Consider the following 24,011-nt stretch of genomic DNA (forward strand, 5'->3'; position numbering starts at 1 on the left):
TTACATCCCGGCCTTTCAAGCAAACAATAGTTTACATATAAATGTCGATGTAACGATGTTCCGGCCAGTCTTATTCAAAAATTTTAACAACAAACTCGTAAACACAATAGAGTTCGATTACCTGTACTTACATATTTTCCTTGTAAAACTAACAATATCAAGAGAAGGCAAATAACTACAAGTACATCCAATAATAACAACCTATAGCAGAAAATGTTGCTCATCTTGTACCCCAGGCGGTATTTACTAATAACTGCAAAAAATTAAATCACAGTTTTGTACTTGGATTAAATCGATTTTAGAGGCATACAAGACGTATATAGGTACAGCCAGCGAGTAAAACTTCAACATAATCTTTTCCAAGTCTATATTTTTAACCTCCTTGTCATTTCGTCTGATATAATTCACCGCTACCCGCGAATTAAAGCACATTTAGAACTTCTAATGTTTTATAAGGTGATAAGAATTGCATGTCGGGTAACATATCTCAAAATAGCACCCCGCCGTTATAAATGAAATTATTTAGAAGAATTTATACAAAATGTTTTAAAGTACCAAATTTCAAAATAAGGGCAGTGACTGAGTATGTATAATTAAAGCATGATACATTACATTGCACCTACAGTAAAAAGAAATAGGTCCCTTTCCGTCTGTCCCCTCCCAGGTCGCCGTACCGTCCCCGTGCGATTTCCAGGTTCAAAGTTGCCGCCCCCAGGTTCAGGAGGAGCCCGTCTTGACGGAAGGCACCGTCCGAGAGGGAACGTCCGCGCCGGACGTGTTATTATTTTACTTATTTTGTTTTGCACTCTAGTTATTTGAGACTTAGCCGTAAGTTTTATTATCTTATCCGTGTAGCTGGTGGCACAGAATAAACCCGATTTATTGTTCAAAATATTTCCAGTCGTTTTATTTAATTTTCTTACTTTCGCGGGCGCTCACCACCTGAAATCCGTGTCTCCGGCTTGAGTGCAACCCCGGCGTTAGAACAGTCTATCCAAGAAAGAAATAAATAAAAAAACCGTAATGAAATTAACATATATAATATTAACAACAACAATTAAACAAACTATATTAACGTGAGAGGTTTCTTTACCTCCCTTCAAAGAATTATGACACAGAATTGAGGAGCGGCAATGCACGATTTTAAAAATATCTACCACTTTCCATATCCGGTATTAGTCATGAAAGAATTTGAAGGACCGTGATCTGATAAAGCGTCAACAAGTGTGAAATTGTGGTAGAATATATCTTCGCGCCCAGCCGCCTTTAAGAATAAACACTATTTCGAAAGTTGAAAGTGGTTGACCCGACGTAAGATAATCGAAACAGTGACGCAACTTGATATTGATTTACTCTACATCCCAGCATTTAATTTTTGCACCCTGTATACGAAACAGCGTAATTTATGGTTTTTCAGATTTTTTTTAAATAATATTAATGAGACGTAATTTAACCGCTTAATGCGCGCATTGGATTATGTAACGAGACGGAGGGTGAGTGTAACGGGTTGACTTGCAATCCCAAAATGGTATTTGGCAAATTTCCGAACAGGCGACTAAAATTAATTTCTCTATTCTCAGACATCAATTCATACAACCCCTTCAGTGACATTTATAAGTCAGGAGTGTATTGTTATCCAGAAGTAACCGCGCGCAATGGGGCCTCGAGTAGTTAAAAGCTGTGCGGGAGGTACTCATCAAGTCGGTCCCTCGGGAGTTGGCTCTTTAGCTCTTTTGTTCGAGGACTGAACGGCCCGTCGGCCGACTTGCAATGTCGACCCTGGTGTCGAATACTGATGGGGCCAAAGACAACGATAAGGTGATATTCTATTTATTGATTGTATTGGGCGTTTATATTCATTCGTTTTTGGGAAAAACGCAGCACCTGGGACTAGACCGAAAGCGTAGCGACTGCTTTCACGTTATGGCTTTTAAATGCGTGCGTTCCCGCCGCCCGACAATGCACACATATATTACCATACCATTAAGGAATCTCTTGTTACATACAAAACGAAAAACACTATTGCTTCGCAGTATCGACACCTCCGACAGCCCGAATCGCGCTAGATAGCAGATATGCCGCCTCCTCACCAAGACTCGTCCAAAATGATTGGCCGATGCTTAACAATCACTTTTCTATCCGTCACGTGTCAAACGCACTGCTTCGCCAAACTTTTTAAAACAATGCAGATTCTGTCACCCCAGCTCAGCCACGACTTTGCATTCAGTTAACAGCTACTTCCAACTACAGGTTTAGTGCCAGGATAAGTTACGTTATCTCCAGCTTCCAACTTAATGAGGCTAATCATTCTGTACATCTACATGTGTTGCCCCACGTACATTTTAATCACATTATTTAAAATTTTTCTTACAGTAAACGCCAAATTCTAAATATAAATGTAATAAACATTCATTTGGCACAAAAAACGAGAGAAACAACGCCACAAGTATTAATCACCAAATACGCTTTGTAACTGACTAAACGTCATGTTCATCGGGTTTATGGCATCGTTACAACTAATTTTTAACAAAATATCTCCAACCAAAAATATGATTTTCTAAAAATATATTTTTTCAAACTGAACATAACCCAATCATAACATTATCGTCATTGCTCTAATTACTCTGTGCGGTTCCTCCCAGACGATTATTAATTCACAATTAAATAGCCATTCAACTGGGAAACAAAGATTTTTCAACTTAACGGACAATTTTACCAACAGCAATAGACGACAACTCATTTTCGTTCATTGCTAACCGTTTCATGATCCCACTGAGAAGGATTTCAGAGAAAAGTTTCAATTTTATGAAAGATATGGTTAAAGTACGTGAACAAGACTCCTCGCGTTTCCTTTAAATGAATAAGGGCAAGCTAAAAAGCACAAAGTTATTAAAGACGCAACAGGTATAAAGGAATAAAGGTGTTGTAAACATAATTATTAACAAGTTTTATTTACGGAAGAGATTTTTGAATGGTTTACTTTTCTTATAATAAATCCCACTTCCACCTACAGTCAAAAATTTACGCATCCTTCTCGGATTTCGACAGGACTTCCCTCGACTTTTATTTATAATAAACTCTAAACATTAAAACAAAGACATCCTGTAAAAGTGTTTTGACACCCTATAATTTTTTTTGTTTGTCCCACTTTTTTAATGACACTCCATACATTTTTTGCAGATTCTTGTAAACCCTATTTTTCCGATTTTATTCATGTATTATATTTTAATCACCCGGCCACTGACTGATTCGAACGACCATGATAAGAAACGTATTAACAATTGCTCCAAAAATTTGAATTCATTGATAAAAATCGAGATTTTGCTTCTATTACCGAGTTGTCCCGCTTGAGAAAGTTCCGGTCAACATTATTTCATCAAGGACACGTTTGTCAATTCCGACACGTGCAGTGTAATACTAATAATAAAACACTGGGAGTACCGTTCTTGAGATCCGATACTATAAATCTTCGTAAACGAAGAGGCTGTGTATTCTGTAACCGCTTGTAAGCAAGAATATCTGACCAAATATCGTGATTTAATAATTCAAGAAACATCGTTAAAGGCCCACATTAGAGATGTAATCAACAGATTTGTTCGAACTGGCAGTGTCAACAAAACCAAATCTCGTGGAAGATCTTCAGTATTTAAGGAAGTTGTTGATGATTTGAGACGACTTGAGTAGAATTGAATAATTCAACAACGGGTCCAAAGTATTGACGGAAGGATGTTACAGAACATTTTTGAAAACAGAAAGAGAGTAAACATGTACCTTGAACAGAATGATGAACATTTTTACTTCCCGAGCGTAAGCAAAGGAAGTATTGTAATCGAGTCCGTCGGCCGACTCTCTACTTTTACGTTTTCTCGATCTTTCATGACCCCTAGAAGACGAAGAAATAGGTCTCCCATTTCCGTCTGTCTGTCCGTCTGTCCGTCTGTCCGTCCGTCTGTCCGTCCGTCCGTCTGTCCGTCTGTCCGTCTGCCCCCGGATTTTTATTAGACAGATAATCTCCGAAAGTACTCGACCGATTGTTGTGAAATTTTGTACTTATATTAAGAATATCATGTAGATGGTAAAACGCTAACCAAAATTTGTCTAATCATCCCCACCACTAATGCGATGACGTCACTTCAAAATTGTACATAGTAAATGGGTTTTCAATTGTATAAAATAACATAGTCCTACACATGTAGTTTACAACTCTGAATCGACTTTTCACCCGAAACGTCCAGATTTTTGGAAAAAAAATCAAAATTATAAAACAACATTTTGAAATTTAATTTTTAATCTGCTAACCAGAATGCTTTGAAATGTTGCAGATGTTTTAAGGCTATAAAGAGCATCATAAATCTTTAGTCAAAAAATATTTGCTTATCCCCTCCAAAAACTTGATGACGTCAGCTCAAAAGTTTGTGGAATAAATCATATCTAAAATGTACAAAATATGATGAGTCTGTACTTGTGATCTATCACTCCATTCATATTTTTTGGATTTGCATATACAGGGTGACTGAAAAAAATTAATGAATGCGTAAATATATTTTATTGATTTAATCAGGAACTACAAAACCGAATGCTCTGAAATCTTGCAGATGTTTTAAGGTCATAAAGAGCATAATAAATGTTTAGTCAAAATATATTTGCTTATCCCCTCCAAAAACTTGATGACGTCAGCTCGAAAGTTTGCCGAATAAATCATATCTAAAATGTACAAAATATGATGAGCCTGTACTTGTCATTTATCACTCCATTCATATTTTTTGGATTTGCATATACAGAGTGACTCAAAAAAATTAATGAATGCGTAAATATATTTTATTGATTTAATCAGGAACTACAAAACGGAATGCTCTGACATCTTGCAGATGTTTTAAGGTTATAAAGAGCATAATAAATGGTTAGTCAAAATATATTTGCTTATCCCCTCCAAAAACTTGATGACGTCAGCTCGAAAATTTGCCGAATAAATCATATCTAAAATGTACAAAATATGATCAGTCTGTACTTGTGATCTATCACTCCATTCATATTTTTTGGATTTGCATATACAGGGTGATTCAAGAAAATAAATGAAAGCGTAAATTTATTTTACTGATTTACTCAGGAACTACAAAACCGAATGCTTCGAAATCTTGAAGATATTTTAAAATTATCATAAGCATGGTAAATTTTTGATCAAAACGTATTTGGTCGTCCCCCCTAAAAAATTTATGATGTCACCACAAAATTTTGCTGAAAAAATCCTATCTAAAATGTACAAAATATGGTGAGTCTCTTCTTGTGATTTATCATTCCATTCAAATTTTTTCGATTTGCATATACAGGGTGACTCAAAAAAATTAATGAATGCGTAAATTTATTTTATTGATTTAATCAGGAACTACAAAACCGAATGCTTTGAAATCTTGCAGATGTTTTAAGGTTATAAAGAGCATAATAAATTTTTAGTCAAAATATATTTGGTTATCTTCTACAAAAAACTGATGACGTCAGCTCAAAAGTTTGCCGAATAAATCGTATCTAAAATGTACAAAATATGATGAGTCTGTACTTGTGATTTATCATTCCATTCATATTTTTGGATTTGCATATGCAGGGTGACTCAAAAAAATTAATGAAGGCGTGAATTTATTTTATCGATTTAATCAGGAATTAGAAAACCGAATGCTTTGAAATCTTGGGAATATTTTAAAGTTATTATAAGCATGGTAAACTTTTGTTCAAAATGTATTTGTTCATCCCTCCTAAAAAAATTGATGACGTCACCCTTAAATTTTGCTGAATAAATCCTATCTAAAATGCAAAAAATATGATGAGTTTGTACTTGTGATTTATCATTCCATTCATATTTTTTAGATTTTCTTAAGAGGTGGTTCAAAAAAATTAATGAAGTCAATTTATTTTATTGATTAAATTAAAGGAAACACTTATTATTAGTATTACACCCCAACCAACCCAATTTGGTAGACACAAAATTTGTTAAAGGAAAAACTCGGTTGAAACATAAGGGTAGCACGCTTATTTACATCGACTTTAACATTACAGACCTGCATTTGTTTTATGCGCTCACTTGGTTCCGCGAATGTGAAATAGACATGTTTATAATCAACCAATTGTGAATTTCACCGTCAAGAATTAAAATAAAACCCAATGTTTTATATAATAAGCGGAAGTCGAAGCAATAAAACCGATGGTCGTTTTGTTTACAGTTTCTCTGACTCTCACGTATGCTGTTACGCCTGTCATCTTAAATTAAGAATGTTTATACATACACGATTTTCAGTTGCCTCTGATACGTATACGTGAGTAAATTGTTTCGTTATTTTATTGATTATTACAAATCAATATTCAAAACGACCCAATTCATTTTCCCGAAAATTTGAGAATATAATAATTTTATTCTTAGTATTACACTACATCTATCCCAACTAATATACGTGTCCTTGCAAAAATGTTGATGACGTCATCGCAATTTTTTTTTAAATTCCCACTACAAAAATGTAATGAGAAAAAAAAACACAATAGGCATGCAGTCGTCAAGTTTCCGACAGCGAGGGAAGTACTGTCTAAACTCTTTAGACCAATTTTTAATATTTACTGTGATATTTAACAGCAATAAATTTGTTTCTTTTTATCGTAACGAATTAGTTTTATTTTTTTTAACATGAAGCGTTTAGGCAACCAGTTATACACATGTGTACGTGGTCCATGTGTGATCTTTGTCATACGTCCACTTGATAGTGTTACAAAGTCCAAAATAAACAGAATAATAGCTGATAAATATATGAAGGAAATTGCCAATGAATACTATTAGACACATAAAAGATTACTAATTGTTTCCTTGTATAAGTTCAGGTAAGAGTGATTGTGATAGATACGGAATACGCAAATAATTCGATAGTGCAAAAGCAAAGAAAAGAAAAATTAGAGGTTATACATATTCGGGTATATAAAGGTTAAGTGAAAGAAAAAGGTGGATAAACCCAGAACTGAATATAAAACATGGTGGACAAGAACATAAACAGCGTTTAAAAATCTCCAAGGATAGTGTGTAGTGCAATCAACTACAAGTGTCAAAAGTTCGAAGTGCCTGGTGAAAAAATTCGGAAGGAAAACGAATGCTAAGGCGATGCAGATGTAAACATAAATAAGGAATAATAAGCCGTGAGTGAGCGATCAACAGAACGTGTGTAAAATATGTGAAGAGGGTAGAACAATATAATGTCGAATATATTCACGAAAGAACAAAAGAGTTTGAAAAAACTGCGACGCTTTAAATTAATTGCAACATAACCTCACAATGATATTCACAAAACATTGTGTGACTTAGGTTTGATAGATGTTAAGTGATTATGATTATACAAAATGTGTTTACACCAATAAAGACAGTTTGAATGGGGTAACGTGTTTAAGAATAGAACATTGAATTTCATTGACGTGCAAAAGTGAGTTAAAAAAATATTTCAAAAATTGATTAATTGCGTCGTGGTACGTGTCGTTAAAAAGAGAGAAGAAAGAAGTGAACAAAAATAGCGCCTAACGATTTGTAAGACTGATATATCACTTCAATCCGCGATTCGTTTGTTGGTATTATGGAGCATAGCGGCGTAATCCGTGGTCGCAGTGCAGTGCGTCTGCAGATGGTCGCTAATTCGGGCAAGCTGTAGACTTGGTCCCTATTAACTACCGATTCCGGCGTAATTGGAGGCTAAAGAGTGAGTCTCCGAAACCGTGGAGTACTTTCTGCTCGTAAACAGAAAAATGAAAAGTGCGGATGAGGCAATTGGGGCATCATTCCCAGAGGTGGAGAGCCGACGCGAGCGAGCACGCAGTCTCTTAATATGAACGAGAGGGGCACTTCTAGACGCGTTCCTAAATCAGTCTGATTACAGATTGCAAAAGGCGCTCGCTCGTTTACTAACTAACTCCCGGCCCGTTACTTTTATAACTACTTGCCAAGACAATGTAATTAAATGGCATCCATTTGTAATTTCAGAGCGGCGTGCAGGGAATGTAAACGGCGGAACATGGAGAAGGTGTGACTGCGCGGCCCGCTACAATCCCATCGGTACGCCAATAAAAACAAGCAGCTGCTCTGTCAATACTTGCACTGCCGAAGAATAATTAGCAGCAATAGCGACCGATATTTGCATGTCGGGCGGTGCCAAACGCCATCCACCAGCCGCAGCGACATCAGCCATCGGCATCGGCTCATCGACATCGGCAGCTCCGCGACATGCAAATCTAATTGACCTTGCGCTTATAAATGACCGTGCGGAAGCTGTCATAAGCAATAATGTGTACTATCAGATGAGTCGACGTCGCCAATGAGCTATGGGCCCTGTATTCGCCGTCAAAAAACTCTTCATTAGCACTCGGAAAATGATCGCTGTCACTGCCAGGCCGACGCTCTCCCGGTCAATCATTTCGTCATTAGCGCCAGAATGCTAGACAAAACACATAGTTTGACTAGCCCCGACCTCACGGAAATTCTTCCTCGATGCCCGGATTAATTTCGTCGATGATTAATTGAATCAGACTGAGAGAACCACACCACCTTCAACAGACAATGACTTGAACGCATTAAACGAGAATCGTGCACACCTATATGCAGACGAAGTTCTCACATTTCATTCGACGATCAGTAAACTTAAACTTCAAAATATCAAAAACCTGAATTCGAATTTCAAATTTACCTTTTTTCTTTTTTATTCTTTTAGACATGCTCTACGCGGCAGACAGTCTTTAGAGAAGGAGTATTAAATTGTGTAAAAGAGCACACGTACTCGTCCCGAAACTGCACTCATTTCATAGGTCATCAACTTCTAGAAGAGGGAAAAGATAAATTTTAAATAATCTCCTTTATTTCTTAAGACAATTCCATTGCCACGAAAATTTCAACAAAACTGAAAGAGTAATTTCTCTAATACTTGGGAATACAAATCATCATAACACTTAATTTTTACTTCCTGAGCGTAGGCTAAGGTCTCCATTTTCGTCTGCCTGCCTGTCTATCTGTCTGTCTGTCATCTGCCCGGATTTTTATTAGACAAATAATGTCCGAAACTACTTGTTGTCTAATTTTATGTGCATTAAGAATATCGTGTAAAAGATAAAAGGCTAACCAAAATTTGGATAAACATCCCCACCAACAATAGGATGACGTCATCGCCAAAATTTGCATTAATAAATATTATTTCAATTTTATAAAATAAGATACTTCTTCACATGTGGTTTATGAACCCGTGTTGAGTTTTCATCCTAGACATCCAAATTTTTGGAAAAAAATCCAAATTGTATAACAACGTAAAATATGATGACGTCATCTTAGAATTAATTACATTTTAACCACTAATACTTGTAAATCTGAATGTGACAATAGTCGAATTTTTTTGAAGTATAAACATAAACAGTCGAAGTTAAGGATGGACTGAGAAATGGAGAATATCTACATTTTTCCCATTGGTTATCTACTTTAAATATATTTCATTTTTTCCATACTGGTGCGTACGGTGGGGTGTTAATTACTCCCCCAGTTGTTACTTTATAGAGGTTATCACAAAACAATAATCGCAAACTCAAATTTTTTAATATTCTAAAATAGCGGGATTTGTAGAACTACATTTCAAAGAAATTCTGTCGAAATAATTTTCGCAATTTTTTTTAACCTTCTGGGAAGCCAACTTTTTTTTAAGAATGTGAAACCTTCTCGCTGGCCCAAACTGTCTTTGTTTTTAAAAAAGGTAGAACCTTCTCGGGGACTCCAACTATCTTTTTTTTATTACAGTGAAACCTTCACGGGGGCTCCCAATTGTCTTTTTTTTAAGAAAATGATACCTTCTCGGGGACACCAACTGTCTTTTTCTGAGAATGTGAAACCTTCCCAGGACTCCCAACTGTGCATTTTTATTTAAAGAACCTGAAACCTTTTCGGGGGTCCTAACTCTTTCCTTTTAAAAATGAGAAACTTTCTCTTGTCGTATTTCAAGAATCTGAAATCTTCTCTCGGGTCCGAACTGTCTTTCTATAAAAAAGGCTAAACCTTCTCTGAGGACCCAACAGTCTTTTTTATTTAAAAAAGGTGGGACCTCGGGGGCAGAACTATGTTTTTTTTTGATAATGTGAAACCTTCTCGTGGGTACCAACTGTCCCTTTTTTGAAGACGGTAAAACCTGAGGGGCACTTATTGTTTTTTTTTTTTTAAAGATGAAACCTTCTCAGGGGTCCCAACTGCCTTCTTTTAAAGGTTTTTGAAATGAAGGTGAAACCTTCTCTGGGGCCCCAGCTGTCCTTTTTTTTTAAGTGAAACCTCGAAGACCCAACTGTTTTGTTTTTAACAAGGTGATACCTTCTCAGGAGCCCCAACTGTTTTTTGAGAATGTGAAACCTTCTCGGGGATACTAACTCTCTTTTTTGAAGAAAGTGAAACCTTCTGGTGGGACCCAACTCTTCTTTTCAAAATGTAAAACCTTCTCGGGGGCCCCAACTATCTTTTTTTAGAAAGAGAAATTTTCTTAGGGGCACCAATAGTCTCTTTTTTAAAGACGGTGAAACCAGAGGGACACAAATTGTCTATTTTGAAAAATATGAAACTTTCTCAGGGGTCCCAACTGCCTTCTTTTAAAGGTGAAACCTTCTCAGGCATTCCAATTATCTTTTTTTTCAAATGAAGGCGAAACGTTCTCAGAACCCCAACTGTCTTTTTTTTAAGAATATGAAGATAAAACCTCGAAGGCTCCAACTGTCTTGTTTTTTAACAAGGTGATACCTTCTCAGGAGCCCCAACTGTGCTTTTTTGGAAATGTGAAACCTTCTCGGGGGTACCAACTGTCTTTTTAGAGAAGATTAAACCTTGCGGGGGGGGCAATTCTTTTTTTAAGAATGTGAAACCTTCTCAGGACTCCCAACTGCCCTTTTTATTTAAAGAACCTGAAACTTTTTCGGGGGCCCTAATTCTTTACTTTTAAAAATGTGAAACTTTCTCTTGTCGTATTTCACGAATCTGAAACCTTCTCGGGGGTCCCAACTGTCTTTCGTTAAAAAAGGCTAAACGTGCTCTGGGGCCCCAACAGTCTTTTTTATTTAAAAAAGATGATACCTCGGGGGCCCAACTGTCTTGTTTTTTAAAAAGGTGAAACCTTCTCAGGGGTTACAACTATAACGTGAAGCCTTCTCGGAGGTACCAACTGTCTCTTTTTTAAAGACGGTAAAACCTGGGGGGCACCAATTGTCTTTTTTGAAAAATTTGAAACCTTCTCAGGGGTCCCAATTGCCTTCTTTTAAAGGTTTTTGAAACGAAGGTGAAACCTTCTCTGGGGCCCCAGCTGTCTTTTTTTTTTTTTAAGTGAAACCTCGAAGACCCAACTGTTTTGTTTTTTAACAAGGTGATACCTTCTCAGGAGCCCCAACTGTTTTTTGAGAATGTGAAACCTTCTCGGGGATACTAACTCTCTTTTTTGAAGAAAGTGAAACCTTCTGGTGGGACCCAACACTTCTTTTAAAAATGTAAAACCTTCTCGGGGGCCCCAACTATCATTTTTTAGAAAGAGAAATCTTCTTAGTGGCACCAATTGTCCTTTTTTTAAGAATGTGGAACCTTCGCAGGAGTCCCAACTGCCTTTTTTTTTTTTAAAGTGAAACCTTTTTGAGGGCCCTAACTCTTTCCTTTTAAAAATGTTAAACCTTCTCAGGACTCCCAACTGCCTTTTTTATTTATAGAACCTGAAACCTTTTCGGGGGCCCTAATTCTTTCCTTTTAAAAATGTGAAACTTTCTCTTGTCGTATTTCGAGAATCTGAAACCTTCTCGGGGGTCCCAACTGTCTTTCATTAAAGAAGGCTAAACGTTCTCTGGGGCCCCAACAGTCTTTTTTATTTAAAAAAGGTGATACCTCGGGGGCCCAACTGTCTTGTTTTTTAAAAAGGTGAAACCTTCTCTGGGGCCCCAACTGTTTTTTGAGAATGTGAAACCTTCTCGGGGATACTAACTCTCTTTTTTTAAGAAAGTGAAACCTTCTGGTGGGACCCAACTCTTCTTTTAAAAATGTAAAACCTTCTCGGGGGCCCCAACTATCTTTTTTTAGAAAGAGAAATCTTCTTAGGGGCACCAATTGTCCTTTTTTTAAGAATGTGGAACCTTCGCAGGAGTCCCAACTGCCTTTTTTTTAAAGAAAGTGAAACCTTCTCTGAGACCCAACCGTCATTTTTTCTAAGAAGATGAAACCTTCTCGTGGGTACCAACTGTCTCTTTTTTAAAGACGGTGAAACCAGGGGGACACCAATTGTCTATTTTGAAAAATATGAAACTTTCTCAGGGGTCCCAACTGCCTTCTGTTAAAGGTGAAACCTTGTCGGGCATTCCAATTATCTTTTTTTCAAATGAAGGCGAAACTTTCTCAGGACCCCAACTGTCTTTTTTTTTAAGAATATGAAGATAAAATCTCGAAGGCTCCAACTGTCTTGTTTTTTAGCAAGGTGAAACCTTCTGGTGGGACCCAATTCTTTTTTTAAAAATGTAAAACCTTCTCGGGGGCCCCAACTATCTTTTTTTAGAAAGAGAAATTTTCTTAGGGGCACCAATTGTCCTTTTTTTAAGAATGTGGAACCTCCGCAGGAGTCCCAACTGCCTTTTTTTTAGAGAAAGTGAAACCTTTTTGAGGGCCCTAACTCTTTCCTTTTAAAAATGTGAAACCTTCTCGGGGCTCCCAACTGTATTTTTTTAAAAAAGGATAAACCTTCTCTGACACCCAACCGTAATTTTTTCTAAGAAGATGAAACCTTGTCGTAGGTACCAACTGTCTCTTTTTTAAAAACGGTGAAACCAGGGGGACACCAATTGTCTATTTTGAAAAATATGAAACTTTCTCAGGGGTCCCAACTGCCTTCTTTTCAAGGTGAAACCTTCTCGGGCATTCCAATTATCTTTTTTTCAAATAAAGGCGAAACTTTCTCAGGACCCCAACTGTCTTGTTTTTTAACAAGGTGATACCCTCTCAGGAGCCCCAACTGTGCTTTTCTGGGAATGTGAAACCTTCTCGGGGGTACCAACTGTCTTTTTTAAAGAAGATTAAACCTTGGGGGGGGCAATTCTTTTTTTAAGAATGTGAAACCTTCTCTGAGGCCCTAACTGTCTTTTTTATTTAAAAAAGGTGAAACCTCGGAAGCCCAAGTGTTTTCAAGAAGATGAAACGTTCTCAGGGATCCCAACTATGTTTTTTTTTGGAGAATGTGAAACAACCTTCTCAGAGGTCCCAACTGCCTTCTTTTAAAGATGAAACCTTCTCGGGCATCCCAAATATCTTTATTTCAAATGAAGGCGAAACCTTCTCTGGGGCCGCAGGTGTCCCAACTGTCTGGTTTTAACAAGGTGATACCTTCTCAGGGATCCCAACTGTGTTTTTTGACATCTGAAAACTTCTCGGGGGTCCCAACTCTTTTTTTAAAGAAAGTGAAACCTTCTCAGGGCCCCAACTGTCTATTTTTAAAGGATATGAAGATAAAACCTCGAAGGTCCCAACTGTCTTATTTTTTAAAAAGGTTAAACCTTATCAGAGTTCCCAACTGTCTTTTCTTTTAAAGGCTAAACCTTCTCTGGGGTCTTTTTTATTTAAAAAAGGTTAAGCCTCGGAGGCTCAACTGACTTACTTTCCAAGAAGGTGAAACCTTCTCGGGGGTCCCAACTATGTTTTTTGAGAATGTGAAACATTTTCGGGGACATCAACTGTCCCATTTTTAAAGATGGTGAAACCTCGGGGGCACCCATTGTCTTTTTTTGAACAATATGAAACTTACTCAAAGGTCCCAACTGCCTTTTTTTTTAAAGCCGAGACCTTCTTGAGGACCTAAATCACTTTTTTAAGAATGCAAGACCTTGTCTGGGTCCCGAAACTTTCTTTTTTCTCTGTACCTAGTACTTTGTAGATTGTCTCCATAGAGGTTATCGCAAAAAAGTAAAAATTCGTAAAAATCAAATTTTATAATTTTTCAGAGAATCAGTATTTGTGTACTTCAGAAGTTTTGTGGAAATAACATTCGAAAGATTTCAAAATAACGGTTGGATTAAATTAAATCTAAAGCAGAGTCAACTTATTGGTGAGGATAATATATTAACTTTGATGAGTACAATGTAGCACTAAACATAACATTATTGTTTCCTATTATTATGCAAAATTTCGTGAAATTCACTATGTAAAATATATAGAACAAACACGTTGCAGGTTTTGTTTACATTTTTCGAAGTACAGCCTCCTTGCGATTGCGTTAGACGTACGCTACTTGCGTCTGGTACACAATCCGTTTTTCTAACACTGTCACATCGATAAATTATTTCAAAACAAGTTGACATATTTTAATAACACTGTTCTTTCTTTAGATAATTTTGTATATTACGTTTATGTATATTTCTGACTGAATACTACCATTCTGTCATCATGTCTGTTTTAATTTCATCGACAATTAAATGAATCAGACAACGGGAACCTCAAATTCGGCCAACAGACAATAACCCGACCACACTAAACCTGAATTATACACCTATGCAGATGATTGCACTCGTTTCACCCTTCTCTAATAAAACGAAAGCCTTACGTTGTCATTCCCCCTTTTTTATTTCTTCTTTTACTACATGTTATTCTACTCAAAATAAAGCTCTGTACAAAACAACATTCCAACAGCGCTTACCGCACGACAACTTTTAACGGAATAATAACTAAAGCCGGCAAACTGTCTACGAAAACTTTGACGTTAATGACACAGGAAATGCCTACAACTTGGACCGATGTCTGAAACGACACTATCACACATCCGATTTCTTAGCTCCGAAACAATCAAAAACTAATAAAGAATAACTCATTTTGCACCCGTTTTGAATGACAGAACGGTATTTACAGAGGACAGGACCAAACGTCATTAACACTTTAGAACTATCAATACAAAAAAAAGTTAAACCAACAATTCATCAGTGGTGTGCCATTCAGATTTTTACACTACTTCATGCTCCACTTCGTCACACAAATTCTACATAATTTATAACAAAATCAATTATATTGACAGACGAAATTCAGTTTCAGTTTTAAATTAAATATTAAAATGCATGCCTGGAATTCGAACGAATAGTTTAGCTTTATATATTTTAATCTTTAATACAACACCTCGTATAATTCATTTTTTGTAGAGACCTCGTACTCTTAAATTTTTACCAAAGGTTTTTTTTTTAATTGAGATTTTAATTTTCTAAGTTGTATTGTTTCTTTAAAATTTCAGTTTCAACAGCTAAAAACTTACTCGAGGACAAAAAAAGTGCCCTGAGTTTCGACTGATCGATCTGTCTAAACCACATCTCGAACTGTACGAAGAAACCCTGAAAAATCACCAGCTTGACAAAATTCAAGTACTTCAACTAACTTTTTATTTCCATTTTTATTACTTGAACGGCGTTACACTTTAGTTACAGCTTAACAGTATGAATTAATTTCCGACGTCCCCCTTGTTTCCCAAAGCCTCCGTTACCCCGAATTTAATTAGTCGTCTCTGCCTTTGTACATGTGTTGGCAAAATCTTAAAATCGATAATTAAATACACTCACAACGGCGTTATTTATTTGAAATAACCGTTAGAAAGACAAGTTAGACGATAACACAGCCGGTGCCTGCGTATTACTAACTTTTTTGCAAGCTCTCTTATTCTTAACGCTAAACCACCGCATGTTTCCTGTAATAGCTTACTTCCCGCCGTTACAAAGCACACACGCAGATGTCTCCAACCTTACTCGGATAGCCAACGAAAATCGTATGAACCAACTGGCGTTCATTGTTTTATCAATTTTTATACCATTATATTTCAACCGGATCCAGCGTTAAATGAACTTATGTTTTTTTAGCAAAAAATCCTAGGAGATGTTCGTACGCTACGAACGCGATAATGCTATCGAAAGGCGACGTGTTGGAATGATCTACTTGGCTCCACAGGAAAATTCGGGAGTAGGTAGTTCGCTTCTCTTTTTACCCCTGACGATTAGGGATAATTCAGTTACGATAGCGCTAGCTGAAAACTTTTGCAAATCACCCCCATATTAATAAGTAAGCCGATTTTTAAAAAAATAGACACTTGGAGCACCTGGAGCCCCGCGTTGCAACTGAACGAGAAACTGTTCAGTTGAAAATTGCTTACCTAAAAAGTTATTACGATAAAGTTTCGTCGATAAAATACATCGGTTCACTAATTGATAACCCGCCGCATCAACGAATCCAGATAAATAGTGTCATGTATAGCAAAATATAATTGTTTACAAAACGGTTTTATTGAACTACAAATCTATATGAGAAAAGCACGTTTACACGCAAAATAATTTATCAAAAAAGCGGAAAACAAATACATAGAAAAAAGAATTTTTAAACCATTATAATTGATTTTTTATTAAACAAGAGTACATTGACATTTCAGTGCCAGCTCTAACTTTCTATATTCCGTTTTTCAACATATCTACTATGTATTGTGAAGCTCTACAGTGTTTTTGTTGATATTATTATCGTTACACAGTTTGTAAAATTAATGGATAAACTATCTAGAAGTTTTATTAAACAAGTCTAATTTTTTTTGTTAACGCAGACAAACTTTACTGTGCTATCTCTAGTTTAAATAACAAAATCATAACAAAAATCGAGTAAGGGGTTTAAAATGTTCGCAGTTAATTTTAGGTGTTTTATTTTCGGATAAATTTAAATGAATCTGGTGTTTTGTTCCTGGATGAACTTGAAAAAATCGTTTGAGTTTTTGATGCTTTATTTTTTACGAATTTGAAAGTCTTGAGTGCCGCAGTGTTTTTTTTTAATTCGGAAGACTCTTGGATACCCATGCAGATTTTTTTTGTAAATTATTTAAAACAATTTTGGGGGACTTTGGTGATCTATTTTTGGAAAATTCTGACCTGACCTGTTTTTGAATTAATTAATTTTGGGACCCCGTTTTTTTTTTAATTTAAAACAATCTTGAGAGAAAGAATTTGGAACTGCTTTGGAGTTTCTAGAGGAAATATATACATTTGCCAAAATCACTCTTATCTTAGCAGATACTAGCCCCGCCCACCCACCCTCTCTTTTCTGAGAAGGTATGTCATTTGCCAAAATCGGTCTTATTTTAGCAAGTACTAGCCCCGCCCACCCGCCCTCTATTTTCTTGGCTGGTATGTCATTTGCCAAAATCGATCTTATTTTAGCAGGTACTAACCCCGCCCACCCACCCTCTCTTTTCTTAGAGGGTACGTCATCTGCCAAAATCAGTTTCATCTTAGCAAGTACTGATGACTAACTTTTTCAAAAAATGATAAAAAAATTGCTTATATACACAAGGCAGGAATTTTTAATATCTTCTCTAGTGTTTAGTTGGATACGTTTTAATGAATTTTTCTTTTGTTGGTTTTGTTTTTGTTTATAACTTATATATGTCTTATTAAATGTTTTTGAAGTGTTAATTCCTTTCTTGTCGTAATATAGAACACGTATGCGCGCCGGAATAGGAATGTCGAGTTCCAGGTACGAGCTTGGTATCAGTGTCGGTGTCGGTGTCGGTGTTGGTGTCGAGGTCACTGAGATCGGTCTGAACCGAGTCTGAACATCGACATATAATGCCGCGCTATAGAAAAAGAGAGAGAGAGAAAGAAAGAAAGAGAGAAAGAAAGAGAAGAAAAGAAAGAGAGAGGAATAAACTATCAAACAATATATACATGAAACGCCTCATAAAGTGGTGTTGCTTCCGTCTCTTAGCACCCCAAGGATGCTCTAACCTTCACCCACTGCCAGAATTCAAAGAGCAATAAAGCATTTTATTTTTTAAGAGAAAATTAATGACTTCGTCCCTGGGTCGACGCACTCTTTTTTTTTGGTTTATTTAGTAATGAAAAATAACAGCTTGTTTTATTAATAATAATACACAACGATTAATGACTGAAAGAAAGTAAGCCAATTTTACTTTTAGAAAATTACGTACCAAACGCACTGAAAAGTTAATCCGCCATTTGCCAGACACCCGGTATAAAAAAAGTAAACTAACTAATTAACTAACTAACTAAATTTCATCCACTCGTCATTTATGAAACAAATTATTTAGAGAAGTACTAAGTGGTTTTTTAAGTAAATGCGACTTAGGGGGTAGAATTTCCAACAACGCTGAAACAAGTAAGTTAATTTTTTTACCATAAGCCGAAATATTGCATTTCAAGCTTTTACTTTGAAAAGTATGACGGGACAAACATTAAGACTTTCATCCCCTATTTTAACCTTTAAAAGTAAAATTTTGAAAAATCCGGCCTTATTTCTTGTCTACATCATAAAGGGAACTTTTGTACAAAATTTCAGTTTTTGAGACCTAAGGGTTTGGGCTGGGCGTTCATGAGTCAGTCAGTGGATGAGTTAAAACTTTTCTTTTTGTAATGTAATCACTGAACATCATTAAATGTTTATTGTAAAACATGACCTAATATGGTTTACAGTATCTTTTAAAATTACTTATTTCCTACAAAACTGTTGATTAAATAAAAAATTTGGCATCACTGAAAAATCAAGAAAATAAAAAAATAAAAACACAAATATATTTTTTGAAAATATACTGTTAAAAGACAAACTAATTGACAGCACTTGCAGAACAGGTGACACTTTTATAACTAACTGAGAGAGTCCTGAACACCGAAATTATAATAATCACATAATAATGATTCTTTTATCAAAGAATACAAAATTTTGTTGTCAAAAACGGAGTAGTAAAAATCATATTTTTTTGACGGTCGAATTAGATTTTTATTTTGGGATGTGGAAAATCTACTTTTGAAAAATTATTTCAAAAAATACAATCCTCTCAACGTATCGGATTAGTTGCCCGGCGCATCCACCATTATCACAAATTCACCGTTTGCAAAATTTATATTAAAATCTATAAACTGAATAAAACTGTAGTCACTAAACATAAAAAATATTTAAATAAAAGTTCAACATTATATAAAAAATTAACACACCACATTTTATCATGTGCTTACTTTTGTTTATGCCGTGAAAAAGCTCAAGCTTGTTTGAAACAACCCAAAATAGCTGTGCCGTCGGCAGTTAATCAAGTAATATGGTTTTTATGCATACAGCATAAATTATTAAAAATTTTACAACCGGTTTACGGTTAAACATTAGAATTAAAATTCCAATAAAAAATCACAAATCAGTTAACCCTAAAGATTAAAGTATTTAATGGTCGAAACGAGTTACTAAAACAACTCAACTGAACATGCACCAGAATTTTATATGCACAGTTCGAGTCATTTAATAAAACTAAATAAGCTGGTTTAACATACTGCACCAGTGTTTAAAACCCATGTGACGAAAACTCAAATCAAAAAACCTGTTTTACACTCTATATGCACCATACATTCATCGCATTAACATAGTCCTCGTGAATTCGAAATGAAACACATTAAAATGCACAATATATAGCACTAATCTCTGCTGCTGTCCATCACATCCATACGCCACCCCGAAAAACTAGTTTCACAGTCGCCCAAAAATGTGCTAATAATCTAAGAATACTAGTGAAATAATTGCATGCAATAAGTTGGAAAAACGAAACCACTGTTAAATCGGCAAAACCTAAAATGCGCAAAATATATTTCAACGAATGACTAGTTCCTAATTTGAGAAAAGTGCGCGCCCCGAGCGGTTTAATAAGTGTGGTAGTGAAATTGTTGTTTGAAGCAAATTGGAAAAGACAAGACGAAGATTGTTGAACTCGAATATAAAATGAACGAAATATGGAACTAATCTCTGTTTTCCTAGAATTGGTGTTGAAAAAAGTGGTGACTGTTGTGATTGGTAGTGAGACGATTGTTTGAAGTAAATTGTTTAAAGTCGTATTTAGAATGCACAAAATTTAGACTAATCTTTGTTTTTAAAGCAGCGTGGAAAAAGGATGAGTTTGTTGTTAGTATTATAGTGATGTAATTTGCGAAAAGTTGCGCGAGCCGAAGTGATTTAATAAAAGTAGGGTAGTGAGATGATTGTTTGAAGTAAATTGGAAAAGACAAGGCGGAGATTGTTAAACCCGAATTAGCGAAATTTTTTAAGAAAGTAATTGGAGCGTCTGAGCTGGCTGTATTCTTTGCGTCGTACGTGCGATGCATGATTAGGAAAGCGTCCGCCTCGGCGTGATTAGTTTTGATTGGGTCGAAATTCTTCCGGAAAGGCACGGGCACGGATGTGATGGATCGTCGTCGGTGTTGAAGCGCGATCCATCGACAGTTAAATAAAATTAGTGTCAGAGTGCATGTAAATAGCTGGTGCTCGGCGCATGTGTTTATTCTGAGCACAGCAGAGAAGAGAAGACATGCACGGGAAATTAATGTTCGAGGCGAGTGTTATGGGGGCGAGCGAGCCTCGTCTGGCGAACCGCGACCGTCCGACAGCAGCGAACCGCGCATACAAGAAATCAATTTAACGACTGAAGAGTAGCGATGCCGTAAGCCGTATAAAGGAATACGTTATTGGCGATAAGATGGACGAGCGTGTTGATTGCACGCCCGGCGCCCGGCCACATTCCGCTATGCGCACGGAAACGTTTTAATAACACGTTTAAAAATAAAAGAGCGCCCGCTATCAGGCGGGAATTAAAGGATATTTGTCATTCATGATGTTTCATCGAAGCACCGGTAGTCCGCGGCCCATGCGAAGCGCGCTCATCAAACTTTCAATGATTGTGTATTGCGAAAGTAAGTGTGAACACTTACGATCGACTTGCAGCGCAGTACAGATAAAGCTTTTATAAAGTGAGCGATCGCACGAGCGCTCGCACCCTCCGCGCCGCTCGCCCCCAAACTAATGGCTTTTAATAAAAGTCCGACTATAAAAATGTTGATTTATTATTAGTTCGGACGATTACGGCCCGCAAATTTTTGCCAAATTTCCAAATTTTATTAAACGCATAATTAAAACATTTTTCATCATTACTTTTAAGTGCCCATGCCGCCCGATATCCTCACCGTAATGGATAATGCCGCCCGACCGGTCGCCCTTAAACCTAACAAATTGTCCCTTATCACGCCAGCCGCGCCAAGAAATCGCATAATTGTTTCGGAATCGCACTCTTTTATCTTCTTGACGCGCCATACAAACAAACAAAACTCGTCCGAGAGCCCCGGCACACGTGCGTTACCTCGTACCTAGGAATGCGAGTCGGTCTCGTGCATGTGCAGCGTCGAAAGTTGGCAGTTGCGGAGTTGGCGAGAGTTGCGCTCCACGACTTCGCCGGCGAACGTCCCGTTGCTCGCAGCACAAACACTGGTCATATACTGAAAGGGCACCGCGTGCCTTTGCTCGAAGGCCCGCGACCGCCACCGAGCCGGGCATCGAGCCTGTGGGAGCGGCGTTTCACCACGCCCCCAAACACTGAAACAAATGCGACGAGGAGTGAAGTAACTGTTGCTCTTGCAGAGCGCGCTGGAGGGATGCTCCCTTACGGAAATCTGCACAGGAATGCAATTTCATCAAAGCACACAACAGCGTTGTGTTTTGAGTCCAGATCACAGGGCTCGGCCACATGGAAAACAAAGTTATAAGTCGCGGTTACGGTTTCATTACACCAGTTGGGACCGGCACGGCTCAAGATGACCTTCGATACGAACGTATTTAAGGAATTCACGAGGATCATCTTCAATCCGGATTGCTGCACTGGAAAACCGAAAACGGAAACCTCTCTAATTAATAAACGGACGCTCAGACCGGCCATCGAATCGCCGACCTCCCAACGCCTTCACTCGGTTACTTGTCACGTGGCTGGGGGCGGCCTGTCGCACATGGATCTCCTCTAACACAAGTATTGCCTGATTTACGACGCACGTTTCCCATGCACTACACTTCCCAAAAATTTATAACACCATCTCGATGCAAATTCTTCTTAAATCGACACCATTATTGTTTGTACTTGTTTCCACTCTCAAATACTTCCCTTACTAACATACACTCGTCGTCCCAAAAAAGGAACAAAAACCCCGTCACCCTAAGTGGCTGTTTTTTTCTCAAGAACAACACTTTTTGCTGATGTTGGGTTCTTCTTCGACGCGTTCCAAAATTTGTTCTTCAGCTTGCAGTATTCTTTCGATCCTATCACGGCCACGATTGTGGGTTTGCGGCTTGAAGGTATCACGGAATCGCACGATTTGGAAAGCGCTCGATCCACAATTCACGGACCAACCTGGCGTTTCACCATTGTTAAAGACGTCAACCGACCACACACCGGCAACCAACTTACACATGACTAGCTCTTATCGTGTTTTTGCACGTTGCTTATCAATACGACGCTTTTTGGTTCTTAATCCTAGTCGTTCTATGTCATTCATTGCGTAGTAGTTATGGTAGGTCAAGAAACGCTAACTAATTTCAAATATTTTTTTCTAGACACATTTCGAAATCACCTTGTATTTCATATTGTCCGCATTTAGAAACTGCGCCCCTTGGGCATAGGGACTACTTCGTCTACTTCTTCTATGATTATTTGTATCTTATTCTTGTTACTTCCTCGTTTTTTATTGATTATCATCTTCCCTTTAGATTTTTTCACATTAACTTCCTTGAACATCTTTTAATCTTTCTAATCCATAACTGTGATTTTTTTTTTGTTCATTTTATTTGTTATAACTGTAACTCAAATTTTTTGACTCCCCATATTTCTCTTGGTTTATTTCCTAATATTACTTCTAAAATCGATTCCATTTTTATTGCTGTAGTTAATTGTCCGTGTCTGTAAACTATCTGTTAGCGGTGTCTTCTGACTTCAGTTTAGGTATTGCTATTCTATTACATTAGTTTTCTTCATCTATGTGCACATTGTTGACTACTGCTGTTCTTTCTAACTCCGATTTTTATCATCCTGACTTCCTCTATGCTCTTTTGTAGGTCTTGTGTACCCCAAAGAACCAACTTGGGTCCCATGTTATTTCTCTTTTTCGTCAACGTCGGCGTAATTTCATTAAAAATGAATTCTTATAATATAAATCAAAGATATACAGAATTGTATAGCAGTGCAGAATGATACTGACCGTTTCGTCTTAAACAGTTTAAACAGTGTTATACCACCGAGGGTATTTGACTCAAATATCTCTCTTATTACATATTAAATTACCTCACAATTCTTACAGTTTTACTGTAAAAAAATATTAACTCTTGCATTCTATTGTAATTCAAGAGGACTCTAATCTTTTGCGTTAAATTTCCGTCAATGTGGTGTGTGATAATCTGAATAAGATATCTGCAAGTTGTAATATTCATTACGATTCACTTAAGCTTATTAAGTCTCTATTAAATGAAACACTAGCAAGCTATGCAATTAGATTGATTAATAGAGTAACATAAGCTTGACTTAGAATTTTTAGTTTTCTAGAAGACTGAGAAAAAATTTCAGATCTCAAAGTGGATATTGACGGACAACACGATACCGCGTCGCAAACCATACGACTTACGAAAACGTGGACTGCCGGAACGAGCCGGAAGGGTCTTAACAGCAGCGGTTTGAGTAGGATGGGTTAGGTCACCGAGTACAATTTGTCGATAATTTACGTCTTTGGAGATCCATTCATGCCGTCCAAATCGATACCTTCCTCTAAATATCCGCGGGCTGCTTAGGTTTCGTCGAGACTAAATAGAGAGAGTGGACAGACACGTGAAAACATGCTGTGATTTCCCTCAATCAAAGGACAAAATTCAAACGATGTAGTGAGAGCCCGTATGGTCATCAAGACCTAACTGAGATTGGGTAAGCAACTGTTTTCATTCATCTGAGACAACGAAAATATTGCTCATACTTTTGTAATAACTTTTTATTTAAACGAAAGTTTACGCGGTACAGTTAATGGCAAAATTCGTAGAAGCAATTGGTGTTGTCAAATTGTCAAAGAAACTTGGGTGAAGCTTTAGTTGTATAACTTAACTTTATCTGAGTTACACAAATACTGACAATTTTTGTCAATCCCAACGTATTTTGTCAATT

General features: G+C 37.0%; 1 protein-coding gene across 2 annotated transcripts in view; it reads right to left on the minus strand.

Moving 5' to 3' along the window:
- Dip-beta (Dpr-interacting protein beta) overlaps nt 1-21,334 on the minus strand; it is a 127,464-nt gene extending 106,130 nt beyond the window's left edge. Inside the window, exon 1 of one of the 2 annotated variants that reach the window (XM_064072626.1) lies at nt 21,190-21,334. The gene's annotated coding sequence lies outside the window, so the exon portion shown is untranslated. The remainder of the gene's footprint in view (nt 1-21,189) is intronic. The other variant, XM_064072628.1, reaches the window with a different exon arrangement.
- Nucleotides 21,335-24,011: the final 2,677 nt, after the last annotated feature.

Source organism: Zophobas morio, unplaced genomic scaffold (assembly GCF_036711695.1).
Source record: "Zophobas morio isolate AGI-343-1 ecotype UQ-CSIRO unplaced genomic scaffold, CSIRO_AGI_Zmor_V1 ptg000044l, whole genome shotgun sequence".
NCBI lineage: Eukaryota > Metazoa > Arthropoda > Insecta > Coleoptera > Tenebrionidae > Zophobas > Zophobas morio.